The 24,263-nt window shown below is 32.7% G+C and overlaps 1 protein-coding gene across 1 annotated transcript in view; it reads right to left on the bottom strand.

The window, feature by feature from the left end:
• Nucleotides 1-21,591, bottom strand: part of LOC134686347 (uncharacterized) — a 45,904-nt gene extending 24,313 nt beyond the window's left edge. Inside the window, exon 1 of the mRNA XM_063546024.1 lies at nt 21,478-21,591. The gene's annotated coding sequence lies outside the window, so the exon portion shown is untranslated. The remainder of the gene's footprint in view (nt 1-21,477) is intronic.
• Nucleotides 21,592-24,263: the final 2,672 nt, after the last annotated feature.

The raw sequence follows: 24,263 nt of genomic DNA, 5'->3' as shown, positions 1-24,263 counted from the left end.
TTACTGACAACTAATTATATATATAAATGAAGGTCAAGTTCAATAATGGCGATTTTGACTTTTACCGTTCAGGAGTTATGGTTCTTGAAAGATTGAAAAATGGAGTTTCCAGTCGTGTCCGTGCATTTACGCATGAACTGTTCTACCAAAGCTTCCCAAATTTTAATATGTTTTTACTGGTGACAAAATGGAGGTCAACTTCAATAATGACGATTTTGACTTTTACCGTTCAGGAGTTATGGTTCTTGAAAGATTGAGAAATGGGTTTTCCAGTCGTGTCCGTTCATTTTCTTATGAACCATTCAACCAAAGCTTTTCAAATTCTAATATGTTGTTACCGATGACAAAATAGAGGTCAAGTTCAATAATGATGATTTTGACTTTTACCGTTCAGTAGTTATGGTTCTTGCAAGATTGTAAAATGGCGTTTTCAGTCATGTCGATGAAAGATCGTAAAATGGCATTTCCAGTCGTGACCTTGCATTTACGCATGAACTGTTCTACCAAAGCTTCCCAAATTTTAATATGTTGTTACTGATGACTAAATGGAGGTCAAGTTCAATAATGACGATTTTGACTTATTTCGTTCAGGAGTTATGGTTCTTGAAAGATTGAAAAATGGTGTTTCCAGTCGTGTCTTTGCATTTTCTCATGAACCATTCAACCAAAGCTTTTCAAATTTCAATATGTTGTTACTGATGACAAAATAGAGGTCAAGTTCAATAATGATGATTTTGACTTTTACCGTTCAGGAGTTATGGTTCTTGAAAGATCGTAAAATGGTGTTTTCATTCACGTTGTTGCATTTACTCACGAACCATGCATTCACTCTAAGATTTTCAAATTTTAATATGTTGATAATGATGACAAAATGGAGGTCAAATTTGATACTGACGATTTTCACTTTCACCAATCATCAGTAATGGTACTTGTGATATTGCCAGGACACACATAAATGTTAATAAATCCGGTTTGCTGTCGTTGTGACAGCCTCTTGTATTTATTTTCTTTGGTTACACCTTCTAACATCAGTCTCGGACTTCTCTTGGACTGAATTTTAATATGCGTATTGTTATGCATTTACTTTTCTGCCTTGGCTAGAGGTATAGGGGGAGGGTTGAGATCTCAGAACCCCGTTTAACCCCGCCGCATTTTTGCGCCTGTCCCAAGTCAAGAGCCTCTGGCCTTTGTAAGTCTTTAATTACAATTTGGAGGTTAGTATGGCGTTCTTTATTACTGAACTAGTATATGTATTTGTTTATGGGCCAGGTAAAGGACGCCTCCGGGTGCAGGAATGTCTTGCTGCATTGAAGACCTGTTGGTGACCTTCTGATGTTGTCTGCTCTATGGTAGGGTTGTTGTCTCTTTGACACATTCCCCATTTCCATTCTCAATTGTAAGTAAAATGCATATATATAAATGTGAAACACCATAAGAGCTAATGTTGACAGTTGTTAACATTGCGTGGCAAAAATCTTAAATGTTGATGTTTATGAATATTTAACGTTTTGGTATTTTTGTTGCTGTTGTTGTTTGTTTGTTTGTTTGTTTGTAAAGAAAGAAGATGTGGTATGATTGCCAATGAGAAAACTTTCCACTAGAGACCAAATGACACAGAAATTAACAGCTATAGGTCACCTTAAGGTATGTTTGTTTGTTATTTTCTTTTTTATCGTACTGAAAATAATAGTTGAGGCTACATTTCGTGTAACACTGAAAAAAAAAATAAGCATAAGTAGCATTGTCAAAATCATCCAAATTATTCCGCGAAATTGCAATTAGAGGGCGGTCTTCATATTGTTACTTTTGCTTTGTGATAAATGTCCCACTGTGACTTCATGTACTGTTAAGCGCTTTAACTGTTAAATGCATCAACCAAGTGAGGAGACGGATATTTTTCGATGACTTAATGCACTTTGTTTTTGTGACAAATTGAAATACAAACCTTTTCAAATGATGACTGCTTATGTGGTGACCATTTTTGTCGAGCCTTCGACTTTATTTCGAAAAAGCGAGACTAAGCGATCCTACATTCCGTCGTCGGCGTCGTCGTCGGCGGCGTCCACAAATATTCACTCTGTGGTTAAAGTTTTTGAAATTTTAATAACTTTCTTAAACTATACTGGATTTCTACCAAACTTGGACAGAAGCTTGTTAATGAGCATCAGATAGTATCCAGAAGTAAATTTTGTAAAAATAAAATTCCATTTTTTCCGTATTTTACTTTTAAATGGACTTAGTTATTTCTGCGTGGAAACATTACATTCACTTTGTGGTTAAAGTTTTAAGAATTTTAATAACTTTCTGAAACTATCCTTGGTGTGTACCAAACTTGGACAGATGCTTGTTTATGATCATTAGATAGTATCCAGAGGCAAAATTCGTAAAATAATAAATCCATTTATTCCGTATTTTACCTTTAAATGGACTTAGTTTTTCTGCAGGGAAACATAATTGTAAACTTGGTTTACAATTATGTTCCAATAAATATGAACAATATATATACTGAAATATTTGCATGCAACGGAGCTTTATTCTGACATTAACTTATATACCAAAATGCGGCTTTCAAGCCATACTCATTCATTCATTCATGTCTTTATTTCCTCATAATTGAGATATAATGAATACATACAATTAACTAAATATCAGACAACAACAAAAAAAAACGAAATAGGTACACAACAGTTTTTCTCATATACAGACAAATATATACACTTTGGTCACTCAGAATTAAGGCCTTCTATAATCTCGATTGATGACATATCATGTATTGCATAGCCTGACACAACGGCCATATAATGCTAAGCACTGAACCACATGGGCGTGACATAGTCTCTCAAACTCAGAATATTCAACACTTAAATTTAATGGAATTCTTCCGAGCAAAATTTGATATATATCCTCATCGTCATATTCACTTAGCTCAGAATAAAGTTGTAGCGGAAAATTCTCGATGATAATATCCCACCACAATTCGCGCAGCTCTAAAGTGCAAATGCAGGAACAGCATGCATGTACATATACATCACTAAAATCATTTTCACATTCGATGCACTTATCTCCTGATGAATTTGGTATATCAGCTAACAGTTTTGTAATAAAATATGAATTTCGTATTTCTGCAAACGATTGTGCTTTTTTCCAGAAGTTTGTCATAGAAACTGTTTTATGGATATTTCTAAAACGCACAAAATTGTCATCTAACGCAATACGGTTTAACCAGTTGACTGACTGTTGTTCGTTAACTGTTTTGTGAACAATCGATTTCCATTGACTTTTTGATGGGAAACTACCAGTATCAATATATTCAGTAAGATACTGAATAAGTCCATATGTTCTTAGAATGTCAATGATATCCGGGATGTATCCATAGTGACGGCGGTGAGGGTCTATGAGGAATGAAAATAGACGAACCAAAAATATTCTTTTTGAAAGATAATTGTTATCTAACGTACACAGTTTTTGAAAAAAGAACAGTTTTCTTTTGTGGATAAAACTCATAATCGGATGAATTCCAATAATGCTCTCGCACATATCAGATCTGGTAGAAGTTTTTAAAGCTAAAATGTGTTTGACAATGAAGTGCTGAAAACAATTAAGCGTCGTTATATCAAAGGATTTGAGGTTACACCATGTTTCACAGCCATAAAGAACGCTTGGTAAGACAACAGTTTTGTACAATTTAACTAATACAGACGGATTAGTTGCTCTTGACATTACTCCTTTCAACGCGAAGAATGCGTTTTTACCTTTTCTACAAGCATTTATAGTTCTGTTCTTTGTTTTGAATCGAGAATTAAGTTCAATACCTAAATGTGTATAGTTGTTAGATAAAGGAATATTCTTATTTCCAATACACCAGTGGAAGTTAACATTGTTTTCTCTCGTATTTATGGAGAATTGTATAATACTTGATTTGCTTGCGTTAAAACAGAACCGCCAGTTTCTAGAGTACTCGAAACACACATCAAGCATGCGTTGGAGAGACAGTGGGGTCGTGGCAATACATGATATGTCATCGGCAAGAGCAGGTGCAACACAATTGATACTGTATATACCTGTGTTTTGATTGCATTTCTCAATTTCACATATTAAATCATTAATAAAAATTAAATACAGTAAACCAGACAGCACACTGCCTTGTCTTACACCTTCTAACACTGGGAAAAAATTTGACTGGTGCTGGTTAACAACTATAGCACTCTTTGTATTTGTATGAAAGTCATTTACTATTACCCATAATTTATTGTTAACACCTAGTTGAAACAATTTGTACATAAGACCAAGTCTCCAGACTGTGTCAAACGCCTTCCTACTATCAAGAAAAGCTACAAAAATCTTACTACAAAATTCAAGATTATGAAAAATGGTCTCATGTAGATTAAAGGAAGCTGTTAGGCAACCGAGGTTCTTCTGAAATCCTTGTTGTTGACAGTTAGGGAAGTTTATGTTTTCCAATATGATAAGCAAACGGTTTTTTATAACATGCTCAAAGACCTTTGAAACACACGGCAAAAGTGTAATCGGACGGTAGCTGTCAGGAGATGTTTTAGGTTTATTGTTTCCTTTAAAAAGTGGTACCAGTAAACCAAACTTCCAGTCATAAGGAACACGACCTTTCTTCACTATGAGGTTAAAAAATGAAGTAAGGCAACGGATAAGGACTTCTCCGCCGTATATTAAATGTTCGTTTTGAATTTTATCGTGACCGCTGGCTTTTTTACGCATCAATGATTTGACAATATCGCGCACTTCACATTCTTTGATGACTCCACCAGGTAGGTTCTCTTTGGAGTTACAGCAGGTGTTTAAAATCTCTGAATACGCACTGTCAATAAATTGTTTCTTTGACGCATCAAAAGTATCAGTATTGTTTGTTGTACAAATGTTTGAAAAATAGTCCATGAAGGCATTCGCAATGCTTTCTGGATCATTACATGTATCGCCATTATGGATAATTTCCGGATAAATTCTTGATGTTGATGGTTTACATCTTTTTACTAGTTTCCAGAATAACCGGATATCGCACTCAGCTGCTTCGTTTATGTCATCGTAACATTTTTGAATATATTGTTCGTAAGCTGCGTTTTGCACATTCCGAAATTCGTATTTGGCTTTTTTGTAATGTTTATACGATTCATGACTCATTCCTCTGGGTCGTCCATTTGCCAGCCATCGTTTACGCATTGACCGTTCCATTTGATGAGCTTTCTTAACATCGGGTGTCCAGTATGGTTTTGTATATGGGTTAAATACGCACTTAGGAATAACGGAATCTGCCGCTTCATGTAAAATACTTTCGATTTCCGTGTTAACAGTATCTACATCTAAATTGTCTGAATTAATTCGGTCGGTTAACAATTCTATTGGTACGTCCATATATTCTTGATATTTTCTTATATGATCGTCATTAATTTTATGCCAAGCCGGAAATTTGCTATACGAATTCATTATTCGGTGTGGATTATTATCTATCGAAAGTTCTACTTCTATCGGTAAATGATCAGAAGTACTGCTAATCGAACCTTCGTCAAGAATTTCACAAGACCTCAGTTGCCTTAGGACACTCTTATTTACAAGAAAGTAATCAATCATAGTTTTTTTAGTAATGAACGTATAATCAGGCCCTGTATGCTTAATTTGACCACCTGAAAATAACAAATCGTGTCTTTTAACAAATTTTTGCAATTCATCAGATTTACAATGGTTTGAATGCAATCTGTCTTTAGTACGACAACTAGCATTAAGGTCACCTGCTACAATAACACTGCCATAATTACAATAATAAGAAACTAAATTATCTAACATGTTCAATTCATTTCTATAATTATCTAAGCTATCGTCAGAAGGTAAGTATGCTCCAAAAATAAAAATTGACCCATTTGATTTGGTTTTTATCTGTAAACCTACAACTCTTTCAGAGTTGATATCATGTATCTCACTAACAGAGAACTCTAGTGTATTTTTATACAATATAGCAACACCGCCTTTCCCATGATAAGCGTGATATTTATTTGGTAAGTCTTCAGCTTTACCTATACAATTGTAGCCCTGTTCAATAGTGGAAAGGTAATGTAGGGAACTCTTTTTAAGTTTGTGTTCAGAAACTACACAAATATCACAATCTGTATTTTTCAAAAGACTACTTAAACAGACAGTGGAGGACATTATGCCTCTAACATTCCAAGCTAATAATTTGAGACTAGACATAATCAAAAACAAAATAAATATACGCAAAATACAATAGTTAAGTTTTGTTTTACACATTTTGAAAAAGAGTTTATTCATGGTGCTGTTCGTTTTCAGTTTCATTTGAAAAACGATGGTTCCACTCATAATTACTTAACCACTTTCTACACTGTACGCCATCCGGCCAAAAGTTATACGATTCAACATAATCTGCGCAATTTTCAACAACATTGAGTTTGGCAGATACTCGCTGTGCACTATGTTTTGGGTTAAACAATCTTAAGTAAGTCACATGTACGTTTTCTTTCTCGAGATAAGCTAGAATCCCTGATCTCGTGGATTTAGGATTAATGCCCGATAAATAATATCTCGCCGTTCTCTTTCTTTTAACACCAGTAAAAAAGTTTTCATCCGATTCTGCGGGGGCGGTATCAATATTCTCGGTTACTCCATCCAATCGTACAGGTATTTTATAAGACGTGTTCGATTGTTTATCAATTTCACGCGAACCGTTATCTTTATGTGAGTCCAAGTGTGTATTCGTGTAAGACTTCGGAGTTGACAGTGGTGAAATATTACCGTTAGTCGATTTGTTTACTTCGCTTGGTAAGTCCGTTACGGGTGAACACACTGGAATGTTTATATTTGTCTGCTGATTACTTCTATTCGGAATAGAGTTCATCTGTTTTGGAAACGGTTGATTAGAGGTTCGAGCCGGGGTTTCCGTTGATACTTTTTCGGCATATGATTTTTGAGTTGATAATTTTAACTCGTTAACTTGTTTTTGTAGAGAAGCTTGTAATTTGTTGAACCTTTCTATCTCAGCTCCTATTTTTTGAACGCTGGTCGTATAAGAATCAAAATTGAATTCTCCAATTGCTTTGGTTTGTTGGTTAAATAGTTTGTGGTTAGCATCGTATTGTATAAATTTTCGTTCGTTCGCAACACAGTGTCGACTTAATATGTCATTCACATTTTCGAGATCAGTTTGTAGCTTATTGTTTTCGGTTTTCATGTGTTTGATTGTTTTTTGGTTTTCCGTTTCTAAACGTTCTAATTCTGAAATACGTTCTAAGGCCGATTGTAGGGTTGCTCTTAACTTTACTTTAATTGAAACATTTTAAACATTGCTAAAAGAATAAATAAATTTACAAGTACCTGCAGCGTAGACATTAGTCTGCCGCCTCCCCGATTGTAATAATGACCAGTGACTAACTTTAAAAGTGAAATTGTATTAATATATATATGGTTAGTATTGCCGCGCTTTGAGCTCATGCATAACTCATGCTATTTAAATATAAATATATATCATTTAAATAATAATAAGAATCGCTTTAACTTTCTATTGTACTAATTTAAATATTGAGTACGTAAACATAGCGTATAAAGCTATAGTCTATTTCAAAATATGCAGCCCAAAACTATTGTCGTCAATCGTCAAGAAACATGATGATATGAAATATGAATATGATATGAATGGAAAACATATAACACGGAAAACACAATTAATATGAAATGCATATTAATAAACCAAAATGGATAACTATATCCGGTGACAGTACCAAACTTGGACAGACACTTGTTTATGATCATAAGATAGTATCCAGAAGCAAATTTTATAAAAAAATAAATCCATTTTTTCTGTATTATACTTTTAAATGGACTTAGTTTTTTCTGCGGGGAAACATTACATTCACTCTGTGGTTAAAGTTTTTAGAATTTTAATAACTTTCTTAAACTATCCTTGGTGTGTACCAAACTTGGACAGATGCTTGTTTATGATTATTAGATAGTATCCAGAGGCAAAATTCGTAAAATAATAAATCCATTTATTCCGTATTTTACCTTTAAATGGACTTAGTTTTTCTGCAGGGAAACATTACATTCACTCTGTGGTAAAAGTTTTTAAGATTTGAATAACTTTCTTAAACTATCCTGGGTTTGTACCAAACTTGGACAGAAGCTTATTTATGATCATAAGTTAGTAAATTTTGTATAAAGATAACTCCATTTTTTTTGTATTTTACTTTTAAATTGACTTAGATTTTCTTCCAGTTAACATTACATACAGTCTGCAGTTAAAGTTTTCAACACATTTATTAGATTCATGAACTGTCCTAGATTTTTACCAAACTTGGACAGAACCTTCTTACAATCATAGGATAGTATCAAGAGGAATATTTTTATTGATTTTTTGCCTCATTTTTGTTGAACCTGCGATTTACAGCAAAAGTAGGCGAGACACTGGGTTCCGCGGAACCCTTACAAATTTTTATTTGAAGAGGACATGATAAAAATTATAATTCTTGATATTCTATCCAAAACAAATAACTTATATTTGCATTGTAAGAAAAAATCTGGCTATAGGTTTTAACCAAACGCTTTACAATAAAAAAAAAAAACACATTCTGCAAAATAAAATGGAAAATAATTAAATTAATCAGATGAAAAAATTGTTTAACAGTTATACACTGTAAAAGGTATCCGGATTATAATTAAGTACGCGCAACTGTGTTAAGTCTTTTACAAGTAATTTTACATTATTTATTTTTTCAATGTTATTATACGACATGTAATTCGGATCGATATGTATTTAGCATTACGTAACCTCCTTCTAATAAATTAATTAATGAAGAATGAGTAAGCGACTGAGTCATTTTAGAACAAAATGTCCACGTGTAAAGCGGATCTAGACACGAGCTTGCATGGAAGATAGTAAACACAGTAAAAAATAGTAAGTTCTTGAAGTTAAATTTACATCATTTCTTAATCAAAAGGTTCAAGACTCAGACAATGAAGTAGTGAATTTGATATAGGGGTTAATAACATGGAGAGCAGTCTTAGGAGACAGGGAAAAAGTGGAATTAAAAAAATGAATAAAGTGGAAGAAAAACCAGCAAAAAACGGGAATAGGGAATGAACAAATCCCTCCATCTGCTGAATGAGGCATGAGTTGTCAAGTTCACTCTCCCTTATTTGATTTACATTCTCATATTTGATTAAGTACAGAATAAAACGTATATTCAAATTACCAAAAAAAGTATAAAAAAACAATTAACAATTCATGAACTCCAAATTTTGTTCGGGGTATTTTTATCTAATTTAAAAAAAACTATCAAAATATTCCCCGAAAATTTAACTTTCGATGAGCCGATATATATAACCCGATATATACAAGACAAGGCAAGACAAAATATTATTTAATTAACACCTCTTAAAAAACTTTTACACAATATAAAAACTTTAAATATAAAAACAAAAGCTACTAAGAGTTATGCGAGACATAAATAGAAATATAGATAAATTGCGACCAAGTATCATTTGACTTGATTTCATTTTAATGGTTAAAAAGTATGCTTATCTTCGTTTTTATTTGTATAAGAATGATTGATTGTGGATCGAATCATTCAATCAAAAAGTGTATTTTAGTTTCACTCCCATGTTGACAAGTCTTTCCTTTTACCTGTTATGTAACTGAATACACTCAAAAAAAGAAGAATTATTAATACTGATTCGGTGGGAGAGATCCGTTTGCGCCAAAAATGCGTCCTTTTGTGCCACAACTTTTTTTCTCCAATGCTACGTTTGTGCCACCTGTTTTAAAATTACATGGTATCATTTGCGCCAAAAATAAAACATACGATTGCGCCAATTAGAAGAAAAATGACTTCCCTCCACCTTTATTCGGACTTGGAACCTGCATGCAGTTTACACGGCAAAAATTTCCTTTCCTTTTCTGAAACATACTTTCTTCTTACTGCTGCTGCATGGATACTTCCTCATTTAATGTATGTAGTAGCTTGTAACTTCACTTTTTGTAAAAAAAAATTGGACAGACATTGGAGGATAAAATGCATAGAACAGTTCATAATCATTCCCCATGGAATGCTTCTGCTCCGTTACTAGTACGTCTTGCGGAAGATAGAGTTTCAGCCCATACGGATGGTGGAAGCAAAACACTGTGTCATCAACGTATGTGGCTAAAACATAATCAGGAAAAGCTTATATTATCTTCTCTTTTGGCATATCTTGTATTAAATATTCAGCAAAGCAATACGCTTTCTTCTTTCTCTGTACATGGACTGCCTACTACATTTCAAGTAATTTCTCCCAAAATGCTCATCATTATGGTGAAATATCTTTGATCCTATAATCATATGATACTTTTGAAGCCAAAAAAAAAAAAACAATATTAACCATTCATATTTATGATAGCTATGTGTACAGGTAAATTGGCGCAAATGAGTTCCGATTATTGGCGCAAATGATACATTTTGAATTTTTTTTGGCGCAAAAGGACTACTGCCGATTCGGTGAGGTCCAATTTTTTACCTAGATTGCATGATTTATTCATTAGCTTAGCAATGTGTATTTGCTTGTTTTGACAGAATTGAACCAAACATGCTGCTAAAGGCTAAAAAAAATCACTTATTTTACAATAAACTCACTTGGACATTGGTTGAACTTTTTTCTGTATTCTTTTTTTGGAAATATATCATCTGACGTGTAAAAGGGTTTATTATTCCTAATTATAAATTGTTAATAATTAAGCGTTCTTTATAAAGGTAAAGCAGAAAATAATTAAACCAATGCTAATTTTAAAATCTCATCTTTATAAATGATAAAATATAAAAAGATTAAACTATAGGATTGTATTTAGTATTTTAAAGAGTTGGCTGAGACATCGATATTTAGTAGCAACATATTACTATCCGCTCAACAATAATAGTGTTTGTCGTCGCAACATCCGGTTTCACTCTTTAAGATCGTAAATGATTTATCAATCTTATTAATGTTTGATCTTTGCACTTGCTTTCCTCTTTGGTCAGTTTAGATAAGTGCGGAGAACTATGTCAATGACGCATTGACCAAAGAATTGATGGAGAACTTAGAGCGCATTTGTTTCTAACCTAAACCACGGGTGTCATTCGGTTTATCGAGAGAAATGATCGTGAAAGAATATCTAACGGCGGTCAAGTATCGAGAGACGATCGTGAAAGTTCTGGCAACGGATCGTGAAAGATTTAATCGAGAAGTCATATGCAAGGTCAATAAATATTCTAATTTAATTAATTACACAGACACATTTACGACAAAATAAAACTGTCTGTCAAAATGGTTCAACATTATGATCAGTATGTCAGAATATCCAGTTTCAAAAGTACATAACGACAAAAGGCAGATAGCTTCTCGACATTTCAATGACATAAAAAATGTAAACAAACACGATGTTTTCACTTATTCGACTAGATAAACTACGTTTATCAGAATAAGGGCACTGTATTTGAATTAATTAAACGGTTTTCATCGTTATTTTGTATAAATATAATCTGAAACTTGGTAAATAAAGAACTATCTACACAAAATTGATTTTTTGGATCGTGAATGATCACGTACCACATTTTTGAAGATCGTGAAAAGGATCGTGAAAGATCTGATGCTACGAAGACGTTCAAATTATTCTTTCATTATATGATAATTGATATGTGTTATTGGTATTAGGAAAGGCTAGATAGGTCACCATCCTCAATAGGTTTAAGCCAAACAAGTAAAATGTTGAAGAACACAGAGGATCCAAAATTCCAAAAAGTTGTACCAAAGACTATGGTAATCCTTAGTTTTTCGAAAAATTCAAAGTTTTGTAAATAAGAAATTTGCATCAAATTACCACAATATTGATATTCATGTCAACACCGAAGTGTTGAATACTGGGCTGGTGATACCCTCGGGGACAAAACGTCCACCAACAATGGCGTTGACCCAGTGGTGTAAATAGTTATCAAAGGTACTAGGATTATAATTTAGTAAGACAAATACATTTAAATTATTATTTGGGCATTTGTGAACATGTTGTTTGTAAAAAAGTTGGATGATTGTAGGATAAAGTTTTTTATTGTCATGTGAAGTACTCACTTATCATGAGTTATAGGATACCAATATTTTGTATATTGGATCCTATAAACTAAATGTCCGTCAGACAAGATTCACCTGGCCCTGAATTTGCCTCATTTCATGGATAAAGATTCATTTTAGTGGTCAAGTCCGTATCGATGATTCGTTAAGCTTTAGGATAACTGTCTGTTGGTATGATTATAAGGTGTATACTTTCGATTTGTGCAAGGTTTCAACTAACATTGAACCTTTTATCATGCATCATTCGGCAATGTTTGTTTTATGTTGTTTGGCCTTTTGAATATATTCATTTTGTATCTGTATGCTATAGCGACAAGGTGTTTCGTGTATGGTGTACATGTCTGTCTGCATGTTTCTTATATTACCATGATGACTTCAATTGTGTTTGATTTATTAAATGATAGTAAGATGTCTATGTCTGGCTGTCGGTCAGGGTTCAAATACTTTTGACCTTATGTTCCGAATTAATTGGCCAAGCATATTTTTTTTACATTTGTCAGTTTCTAAGGCACTGTAAGGATCGGAACACATTTATTTGGTGTACGGGTTATTGTAGAGATCTGTATGGCATGGTTCATCTGACCTTGACCTTTTTTTATGAAACATTGACAATCTTACGCGCATCTGAAACTTCTAGTTAAACCCTTTATATTATAGACGTTCACCAAATATACTATCATCAGTAAAGCTAACAAAACATGATCCATGTAAACTTGTCGCTTCTTTGAATAAAATTATTCTAAGAGGTAACCTATTCAACACTGTAATAAGATCATTGAATATTGTTTTTATTGGTATAATTATTGATTTTGTTATCAGTAAATTAAAAGCTAACTAACTATTACTAGTATGTTATATACATATAAATATTCATTGATCTACAATTTGTCGATACCTGTAACTTGACATTGCACAAAGTCATGTTTTTCTCTGGCTGTTTATGACGTCTTTACACTAAATCCATTGGATGTTGGATGTGTACGGATTGATAGTTAAGTCTAGATGCATGATTTTTTAATAAGTTGTTAGTGGATTTGAACTAGTTGTCAGGTAACTGCGAGTACTCTCAGATCTGTTCATTGTACTTTTTTGTGTCGGGATGTATAAATACCCGGCCACGCTTACTTGAATTTTGTCCATCTGATGAGTTAAGCCTTTTTCAACTGATTTTTACAGTTCGTTCTTATGTTGTACTGATATAACATTGTCCCAGGTTAGGGGAGGGTTGGGATTCCGCTAACATGTTTAACCCCGCCACATTATTTATGTATGTGCCTTTCCCAAGTCAGGAGCCTGTACTTCAGTGGTTGTCGTTTGTCTATGTGTTACATATTTGTTTTTCGTTGATTTTTTTTACATAAATAAGGCCGTTAGTTTATCTCGTTTGAATTGCTTGACATTGTCTTATCGGGGCCTTTTATAGCTGACTATGCGGTATGGGCTTTGCTCATTGTTGAAGGCCGTACGGTGACCTATAGTTGTTAATGTCTGTGTCATTTTGGTCTTTTGTGGATAGTTGTTTCATTGGCAATCATATCCATCTTCTTTTTTTATATTACAGCATTTGCGCTATGGTATTCTATAGTATGTACTATATAGTTAAATCAATCCTTGTCTGCGTTGTTTATAAAGAACTTAAAAAGTTCTGTTGCACAAAATGTTGGTTATCGTTCAATCCAAAATTACGCATAAAATGTGCTTTTTTTGCTATGATTTTTTGTTTGATGGATAACATTTTGGTTTAAATGTTGCATATCCATATTATTGGCTAACTTGTGTCGGTCTGCCTGAAGTGCACTAGACCGATTCACAGAGCTGAATCTTTCACACTTATTTAGACACGATCTTAGTTTGGTTTTTTTAACTTTCGAGGTAAAGTGTTGAATAGAAAAAAGATAATAGCTTTAATGTTCATTTTTATCAAAATAGTTACAGGCTTCAACTACTTGCAGATTTATCGAATGGTAAAACAAATATTGATTTCTGATTACTAGTATTAGGTCTGGTAACGCATTTTCTTTCACGATCGAAATAATACGTTGCCTGATCTTTCACGATCAAGTTTGGTGGAATTTCAACAATTCAAGGTTTTCTTAAACAAATAAGCGCTTTTAATGGAAGAACATACTTTAAATTACTGATCTTTCAGATACATCAAAGATTAAATTTCAAATATATCATGATAATTTTGAAATATGACCATTATAGGTACAAAAAGCGTGTTATTTGCAATTAATTTCATAGACACGCATTGCGCCTTTTGTGTTTTTTTCAAAAAGTACTTCATATTTTCTTTATCTTCTTTCACAGTTATGTTGAGAAAGTTAAACCATTTTACAGACATATTTTTTTTGTTCGGATTTGTTCCGCGTTTTAAAAATTAAGCGATTTTTTCAATGATTCTGAACTAGAATGTACATTAAATGTCTTTCACGATCCGTTACCAGAACTTTTACGATCGTCCCTCAATACTTGACCGCCGTTAGATATTCTTTCACGATTATTTCTCTCGATAAACCGAATGACACCCGTGTAAACGATGTAAACGATTACGCGCGTAGTCGTTTAATCCATTTGTTTCTTATACTTTTTAGTCAACGTTGACATCGTTTACGTAAACGATGTACGCGCAAAATAGTCGCGTAGTCGTTGATCGTTTATCGTTGAGACGTGTAAACGATGAATTTGTTTCTGCATCTGTCGTTTAAATAATTACGAGCACGTGTTGTTTCCTCAAAGTCTTGGGGTGGTGTTCTCGAAGCTATCTTAGAATTAGGACGTGTCCTAAGTCTATCTTATGCCAAGTCTTTGTCCTAAGTCGTATTCTCGAAGCTCTCTTAACTTATGATATATCTCATTTTTCGTCCTAACTTTAGGACACCCAATAAGGTGTCTTAAGAGCATCCTATCTTTATCCTAGTGTTATAAAGTTTGATTTTCGCTTTTTGCTCATTATTTTACGTGAAAAATGAACATGAAATGAAACGCACCATCGGTTATTAACTCGTATATAAAGAAATTATGCATGATTTTAAACTTTGAACTTCGTGTTTCACGATACGATTACACTACCAATTTAATTCTAATTTCAAAACAAATTGTTAAACCAGTTTAAATAACAATCTTTTTTTATATAATAACATTGGTAATTATGCATTTAATTCTGTACATGTTATTATAATATTCGTAAACAATTTTATTAGATAATTTCGTCAACAATAAATGTTTTATCAAAAAATATCTTTAACGAATAAAGTTTCGACTTAGGATATGTTTAGGACGTCCTAACATAAGATTCGTCTGAGAGAGCTTCGATACACAACTTAAGAGTGTCCTAAGTCGATCATAAGTCCATCCTAAAACTGGTCTTAGATGTGTCTTAGGACGAATCTTAGGATTCTTTCGAGAACACCATTCCTGGGGCCTGTTTATCGAAGCTCTCTTAGGATTAGGACGTGTCTTAAGACCAACTTAGGACACATCTTAGTCCTAAATGGGTTTATCAAACATGTCGCAACTTAGGAAAATCCTAGTAATTGTCCTAACTTTAGGATACCAATTTAGGTGTCTTAAGATGGTCTTAATAGGATGGTCCTAACTTTAGATACAGTCGAATTTTGTCTTTTATTCATTTTCACGCGAATTTTTTTTAATGCAGTAGTAAAAATAGTAAAAACTCTCCGTGATGATATGAATAATGCACGAGATTTGCATTTGAACTGTTTTAAGAATGAAAATGTGACGTTTCGAATTAAACTCACTGAAAAACATGTTATGATTTTTACGTATTATATTATATCCTGTTTACAGTTATTTTTTATTTTTTTATTTTTGTGTCATGTTTTGTTTTATACAGTTTAATTGTACAAAAAATGTACAATTATTTTACAAAAAATATTTATTACCTTTAATTTAAACTACATATTAGTTATTATATTCTTATCAACCATATTTGAAATAAAATTATTGATAAAATATGTTTTTTTTCATATTCGGTTTGTATTTTCTTTTCCGCTAATATTTAGGACATCAGTTAGGACGTCCTCGCTAAGATACTTCTAAGATAGCTTCAATGTGCATGCTGAGACGTGTCGTAAGTCGGTCCAAACTTTATCCTAACTTCTATCCTGAGAAATTCTTAGGACCGATCTTAGAACAGTTTCGATAAACAGGCCCCTGGTTATTATTTCCCGTATTTTTACCTGTTTGTTAACAGTGCGTCAGTGTAACCTTTTTCTGTCTGACAACGTGGGGTCGATAAAGTTTATTTAAACGATGTATTTGTTTCTAGCAGCTTAACGTTTACTAAACGATAGTCATCGATCACAAAATTTCGGGTTAGAAACAAATGCACTCTTATTCTCCTCTCAATATGTATACGTGCATGTTTGATTAAAGTGCATTTTTTTGTTGTAAATTCTGATGGTAAAATATAAATAGCTTATTCTGCATCAATGTCATACCTGTTATTTTTTATCACTTTTGACATTTTTATAAATTTATTCCCCCCAAAATAAAGCAGTTTCATTCCTTAGTCATATTACAGTCTATTGTTGTTGTTGGATTTATAAAAATATTTCCATCATACACAGATATCTCAAAAATTCAAATTGAAAGAAGAGACAACTGAACGTTTCTTTTGTTTCGATTTTATTTAATTTGATTATTGATTATTGTTGATGTTTGTTTTTTTTTTCTGTTTTTTTTTCCTTTTCAATGGTTTTGTTTTATAACATCTTTGCAATATTATGTATTTCATTCATAGGAGCAGTCTACTTAAATTGGATATGTAATGTTATTAGAAAGAAGTTTACACCGAACTTTACATTATACTTCTGGCCATATAGTGTCATGAAAACTAATAATTAGAGAAAAGAAATTGAATCCCTTAGAATTTAAAATAACGAAAAATTGTCATTTGTGTATCAAATAAAGTCAGTGAATAGCTCACAAGACAGTCTGTAATATTTTGGAAACTAAATAGATTTAAGTGTTTACTTTCATATTTGAATTAAGTCTTGTCTTTCAGAAATACTGATTTCAATTAAGTATGTGATAAAACAAAAACCCGTTTTGTAGAAATATAGAAAGAATATATATTTTGTACAGAGAGGTTCTTCAGTCAGAATTAAGACTGTTATAAGTTATATTTTGAAATAGGTTTAAATCGCGGAAAAATGCATGCTCTTAAAAAATCTCCATACATAAAATTGAGAATGGAAATGGGGAATGTGTCAAAGAAACAACAACCCGACCATAGAAAAAAACAACAGCAGTAGGTCACCAACAGGTCTTCAATGTAGCGAGAAATTCCCACACCCGGAGGCGTCCTTCAGCTGGCTCATAAACAAATATTTACTAGTTTAGTGATAATGAACGCCATACTAAATAACTGTGTTTCACCACCTAAATCAATAGACCACTTTCGAGTTCATCCGTCACCGGCAAAAACTCGTCAATTTTGCACGCCTTTATGACGTCATTTACCAGATAGAGGGGGTCGCCTGTATCCCTTCACTATTTACGTTCATCAAGCGTCTTAGTGATCGTCTTTGTGCAGGATAAACTAGAAATAATGGTTGCTCTGTAGGTACTTACTGACAATTCCCTAATGACAGCAGTGTTGATAGTAATTTTGAGAATTCAATTTGCCGAATAATTCGTATAATATAGAATTATAGTTTTCCAACCACTCGCTCACAATTGGAAGGGAAGTGACGACGCCCCTAAACGCACAAATGACGGTGATAAAGACGGCGTATAATTGACGGGTTTTTTTCCGGTGACGGATGAACTCGAAAGTGGTCTATTACTCAGAAAGCTATGTTTGGAATCTTTACAATACTATACACAACTTTACGATGGCTTTGCTTTTACGGCCCCGGAATGCTTCATGAGTATTGAAGTATATTCAAAGATTAGCGAAGCAGATATTTCTGTTTGCTGTTTTGGTGTGAGCCAAGGATTTGTGTTGAAAGTCGTACTTCAGAATAATTGTTTATTTTTATGCACAGTGACTTGAAATGAGAGTGTATTTGCACTCATACCACATCTTCTTATTGATAATTAGTACACAATAAAGTAGCAAAACTTGCTCGAAAGGGCTAGACTTTATACGGCAAATGGAATACTACGACACACTCAATCCTTATTGAATAAGCATACATTTTTACGTCATTGTAGAAGTCTGTAATATTGATTCGGTGTCATGTGACTTAAAATAGGTTACAACTTAGATTTATGTTTCGTTACAGTTGACATATCTATGCTGAAGTTGTGCCAAGAAAAGCATTATTTGGTTTTATCATAGATGCAATACCCATGGAGTTAAGTGACAGGCCTTCATAAATACGAGAAGAACATGTTATTAACTCGTATAATGTCAACAATAACGGGTTATAGAATAAATGTGGTTATTTCTGATGCAAAAAAAAATAAAACATCAATTCAACCTTGAGGCCATCACTAAGAACAAACAGTACAAATATTACAACGTTTACAATTTTGAACATATTATATAGATGCAATATTCATGCTAACTTTACAGTGGCGGTATAGCAAGAGAAATTAAATTCATATAAAAATATATATAAAATAAAAAATCATTAGAATATATATGAGTGAGTTGTTATCGATCGTTTACAGTCAAGAAATCTACACATGTTTGTACAAAAGTGTATAGGTGCTATACCACCAAATCATGGTACGTCATATCCGGAAAATAGGGCGAAAAAATAGCCCCATGAATTTGACAGTTTACGGTAATTAATCCTACATTTTATTGCTGTAAAACATTTTCTGTGTCATAAACCTATGTCTTGGGTATGTCAGGACCATTTTTTTTATCTGGGGTTTCTATAGAATATTTTGGAAACTTGAGCTTACATGGTTACTAAATCTTGTACACAGGTTAAATTAGGGGGGAATTTGATTGGTTAACTTCCAGTGATGGTTATTTTCTTATATGCAGTGAAATGTTATGTGAAATGAGCCTATAGTACTGGACAGGATAAAACTTTTACTCCTGCCAAGTATTTCTTTGTTAGAAACAAAGATAAAGTTTGCATAATTTGAAAGTGCAAATTTAACAAAGACTTATAGGGAAAATCATTGGTGGTATTACACCCAATATGGGAAACTGTATATGCACTTTTGACCTTTTGAGTACCCTTATATGTTAAAATTTCTTGCTATTCAAGTGAAATATTACAAAAATGGAATATTCTGAGTGGATTGAGTCTCTAAAACACATTTTATTAGAAAACATCCTGGAAATAGGACTCTACCATGAATATTCAGTTAATAGTTTAAGCCATACTTAGTGTTTTGAGGAGCATTTTCTCCTTATTTCTTTTATTCTGCTATGATAGAACATTTTTCTAAGAAATAATTTAATAAATATAAAGTTATAAGTTTAAATGCTGTAACAACAAATTATTCACTAAAAAAAGTAGCCTTTTATGTCCCTCTCTGGAACGCAGCGTAAATCTAATGTTTACGTAAGAACCTCCTTAGAGAAAGTAAACTCTTATATGGATTATTCATTCTGCTTGAATACTTCAATGACTCATTTCTTATAACAATTCTATCATTAATGAGTGAAAGTTACCCCATTATTTTTATTTATTGGCCTGAAAAGTTGAAATTTTGATGAAATAAGAGGTAGAAATGGACGAAAAGAGACATTATCAAGAAGGGTCATTAGTAGTTTTATCTTACTAAATCATATTCTGTATCGTATTCTACTGTTTGTAGGCAGATGAGATAAATATTTTTTTTTGCCACGATTTATTCTATTATGATGCGGCTTGGTTTGGATTTGTAGAAGAAATTTTGCACGAATCGCTCTTTCATTATACTAGATTTTTTTTTATTGAACTGATTATGACTAAACTTGACAGGAATGCTTAAAATACCCAGTATTGCAAAGGGAAAAATTCACATTCAGTTTTTTTAAAAATAATGTCTTCGGTTTTCACAATATTTTGTTTTATTTAGTAGTGTACTCCAAAGTATTGAGGAGCTATATGCCAAATATTCTTCATTGAGTTTGAGTTCGGTCGCACAACAGCTGAATTATTTCTACTATGTAGGTTAACAATTGGACAACAGAGTTCTTTGATTAATCAGGTGATTAATCGTTGACAATTTTATGAACAAGAAGAAGTTAATGATATGATATTCTAGATTTGAAATTTCATCATTTTAGCTCCTTAAATACATATATATACCAGGTGTTAGTATTGGTGCAGCACTTTTTTTATATCCATTTTCATAACAATTTCTCCATATATAGTGAGCAGCAAAAATCATATTTTTTCAGAATATAAGCATTATAAAACAGCTTTCTACTACCAATATCCAAAAATTTCTTAATTCTAGATCGCAGTGCGATACGACAAACTTGTATTTCATGGGATGTGATTTGGCTATCTTGTATTGATATACTAGTATTCATATCATTTGCTAGCAACGTCCGTTTCTTATTTGTTCAAATTAAAATAAAACTAGCTTTTAAAGGATTTATAACCATCCAATTGCTAACACACTAATTATATATGGTGCTGTCATCGTAATTTAATTTTCTTTCTATCTCATCCTTATTTGTTCCATATGCATGAAGTGTTGTATCATCTGCATTCATATTAATGGCTTTATGAGTGGCTGCTAAAGTCAAAACATTTATGAATAAAAAAACCAGATGGGGACCTAAAATTGATCCTTGGAGAAACCCATATTTGATACATTTAGAATAAGAGGCTGTATTACCAGAGCACACTTTTTTTCCATTAGACAGGTACGACTCAAACCATTTTATTGAATGATCAGAGACTTTGTACAAATGTAATTTATGGTAGAGACTGGCGTGATTAACCAGATTAAAAGTTTTTTTCTAAATCTAGAAAGATTGTCCCTACAACATTGCCATTTTCAATACTTTTATAAAGCCAGGTGTCAATTGGGTAAGGGCTGTCTGACATGAGTGGTTAGTGGTCGGAATGCAAATCTTGCCTTATGTGATACTTTATATTAAATGTTTTGACTGATATAGATAAAAATGTTTTGCGACATGTTTTTTAAATAAATTTGATAGAGGAGGAAGTATTGATATAAGTATGTATAGTCGCCGTCACGTAAAATTGGCACCATGATTTTTGTCAAAATTTTCTTAAATATCGACTGCGTTTACCCGAGATCATGTTTTTCAATTAGCGGAATAAAAATCCAATCCAAATATATACTACTGTCCTACCTTTTATTGTGTTTGCACTGTATAATCCTGACCTTCACATTTTTCAAGATTGTTTTCATTGTAAAACCGCCATCTTGGTTTCTATGAGGATCCCTTACTACATAACATTCGTTACTCACCGGTAATATGAGGCAGTCATAACCTGTAAATGGGGACGAAGTCTGTATGAATTAGTTTTGTAACTTAAATATTTGTTAAAAAAAAAAAGAAACGGAAATACCGTAACGTTTCCGATTTTAGTTCTGTTGTTGGGGATTTTAGTTGTGACGTTATTTAAGTTATGACGTCATATGCAATGTAAACAAAGAAACGCTATCATCAGGTAACGTTTTTTCATATCAAGGAATTATCAAAAATGAAATTGCGTTCCTTCCTGATTCATACTAAACTGATTAATATATATTTTACTCAAAGATTCATACAAACGAGACCGGAAAAAGGAGGTACATTGTAGATTTCTGCGCAGGTCCGGGATTTCAAAACATGACTTAAAAAAAATTGAACGATTTTGAGTTCATTAGTACAATGAAAAATACGGGAAATTTTCCCGATTTTTTTTTTTTTAATTTTCTACTGTTATTGTGGACTTCGTCCCCATAATATCATTGTCACTGATGATACGATTTCCCGCGCTTTTTGCTTAAAGATGACGCACAGCTCCGAGAGACACAAGAAAATTGAGAGCACGTGGACTCCACGGCAACACTTCCGGTAATAACAATGTCGGATTCCACCATACAAAATAATCTTGGATTTTGTGAAGATCAGGATTATACAGTGCAAACACAATAAAAGGTAGGACAGTAGTATATATTTGGATTGGATTTTTATTCCGCTAATTGAAAAACATGATCTCGAGTAAACGCGGTCGATATTTAAGAAAATTTTGACAAAAATCATGGTGCCAATTTTACGTGACGGCGACTATAGTTTTCAGAAATTTGTTTATCAACATGTATAAATATTGGATTTACGTTAGCTAAGTTAAGAATTTCTCGGAAATCACAATCTAGTATACTTAAATTTACTACATACGTTATACTTAGGGCTTAAGCTTTCCATGATAATTTGATGAAAAATAATCAACTTCATCAAGTCCAGTCGCTTTGGATGCTTATTGTTTAGAAAGAAATTTCTGAATTTCATCTAGTTTAATAAACGGAATCTTAAATTGAATAGGAGCGGGTATTTCATCTTGAACATAATCATTTAATTTATTTGCTTGCAATAGTGTGTTATTTGTAACATATTTATCCCATATTGTTGTAAAGTGTGTATTGAAATGATCTACTATATCTTGCCTACTGTCATATTTTTTTGGTCAAAATTCATGGTAAATAGAATTTCATTTTGTGCTTTGTGCTTTAAATCTTTAGTAAAGCCCAAATTTCTTTAGGTTTTTAGTTATTTTCTATTGCTTGCTTGAAACATGGTTGTTAAGATTTTTCTATTAATTTGGTACATTTGTTGCGTAATGACGGAATTCTTTCCAACCCCTCTTGCTTTGATAATAGTTTCTTTTCTTTTGAGCGTATTTCACCTCATCTTTAAACTTATCAGGTTTGCGTATATGTTTAATTCTTTTTAACTGTAACAGAAGCGTGTGTGTTAATAACTGACAGAAGTAGTTTATACCAAAAAGTCTGTGGCAGAGTGAATGTCATACTTTATTGTTCTATTTGAGCAAAAGAAGTAAGTTCGATACGTTAAGACTTATATAAAGTAAAAGGTTACAAGATAAAAATGTATAAGTTGACTTAAAGACATGTGAGAAAGTTTTAGAGAACAATTTCTGTCACAGTTTTATTCTACAGCGTTGAATTTTACATCACAGTTAGGTCAAAAGAAGGGATTTTGGCGAAATTTGACAAAATCGTCAGGATTTCAGAAAAATCTAAGAATAGGAAACATAGAGTGCAGCCGTCAATAACCTAAATATACAAATAAGATATTCAAAATCTCGTTACAGATATTTGTCAAAGATATGTTTGTCGACGCATGCGCTCTATGTTTCCTGTCCAAATATTCATTGAAAATTAACCCATTTTCATTGTTTTTCCGTGGAAAATCGAAATGATTACCATTTGTGACGTCAAGAATCAAACCCAGTAACGTAAATTTGTGACAAAAAGACGTATTTCATATCTAGTCACTGTATTAGATACTAGTAATACTCATTGTGATATCGGTCAATAAATCCCAATTTTAAATTTAGGCCAAAAAAGAGGCCATTTTATGGCTTTATCGAACTACTCCTTAGTGTTGTTAGCTTGAGATATAGTTTTTTTTCTCGTAATGCATACAGGATAGTGATCACTAAGAGCTATTTAGGGACATTTGTTTCGACTATGTTTTCAAGGTGGCTACTGATCACTGATAGTACTTTACGTTGATGTGATACGAGTAGGAGTGTTTATTAATTGTACAATAGATTATGTCGGTTAAACATTTCTCAATTTGTTGTTCAACAACCCACCACAGTGAAATCGATATTGATATCGCCCATAATTATCATTTCTAATTCTCGTTCATTTGCCTTTTATATTTCTTTTCAAATTCATCAATCCACGATTACGGCAAATCAGAAGGTCTATAGATAAAACATATAATAAGGTATTTGGAGTTTTTGAGATGTATCTGAAGCTAAATATTTTCCAGTGAACTTATTTCTAAATCTTCTTTTGTATTTTTAAGAGCTAGAAACTAAGCAATTACACCACTACCATTTTTTTCACTTGTTTCAAATCCATTTTTGCGTTCAAGTTCAAATCCGTTGATAATAATAATGTTGTCTTCTTTGTTACTGGTAAGAAATGTTTCAGGAATAGATTACCTTTGTAGTATTTAGCACAACTTTTTGGAATTGCAGGTCTGCAATGCTCTTCAACTTTTTATTTGTTTGACT

Source organism: Mytilus trossulus, chromosome 10 (assembly GCF_036588685.1).
Source record: "Mytilus trossulus isolate FHL-02 chromosome 10, PNRI_Mtr1.1.1.hap1, whole genome shotgun sequence".
NCBI lineage: Eukaryota > Metazoa > Mollusca > Bivalvia > Mytilida > Mytilidae > Mytilus > Mytilus trossulus.
This window is presented reverse-complemented; position numbering and strand designations above follow the sequence as displayed.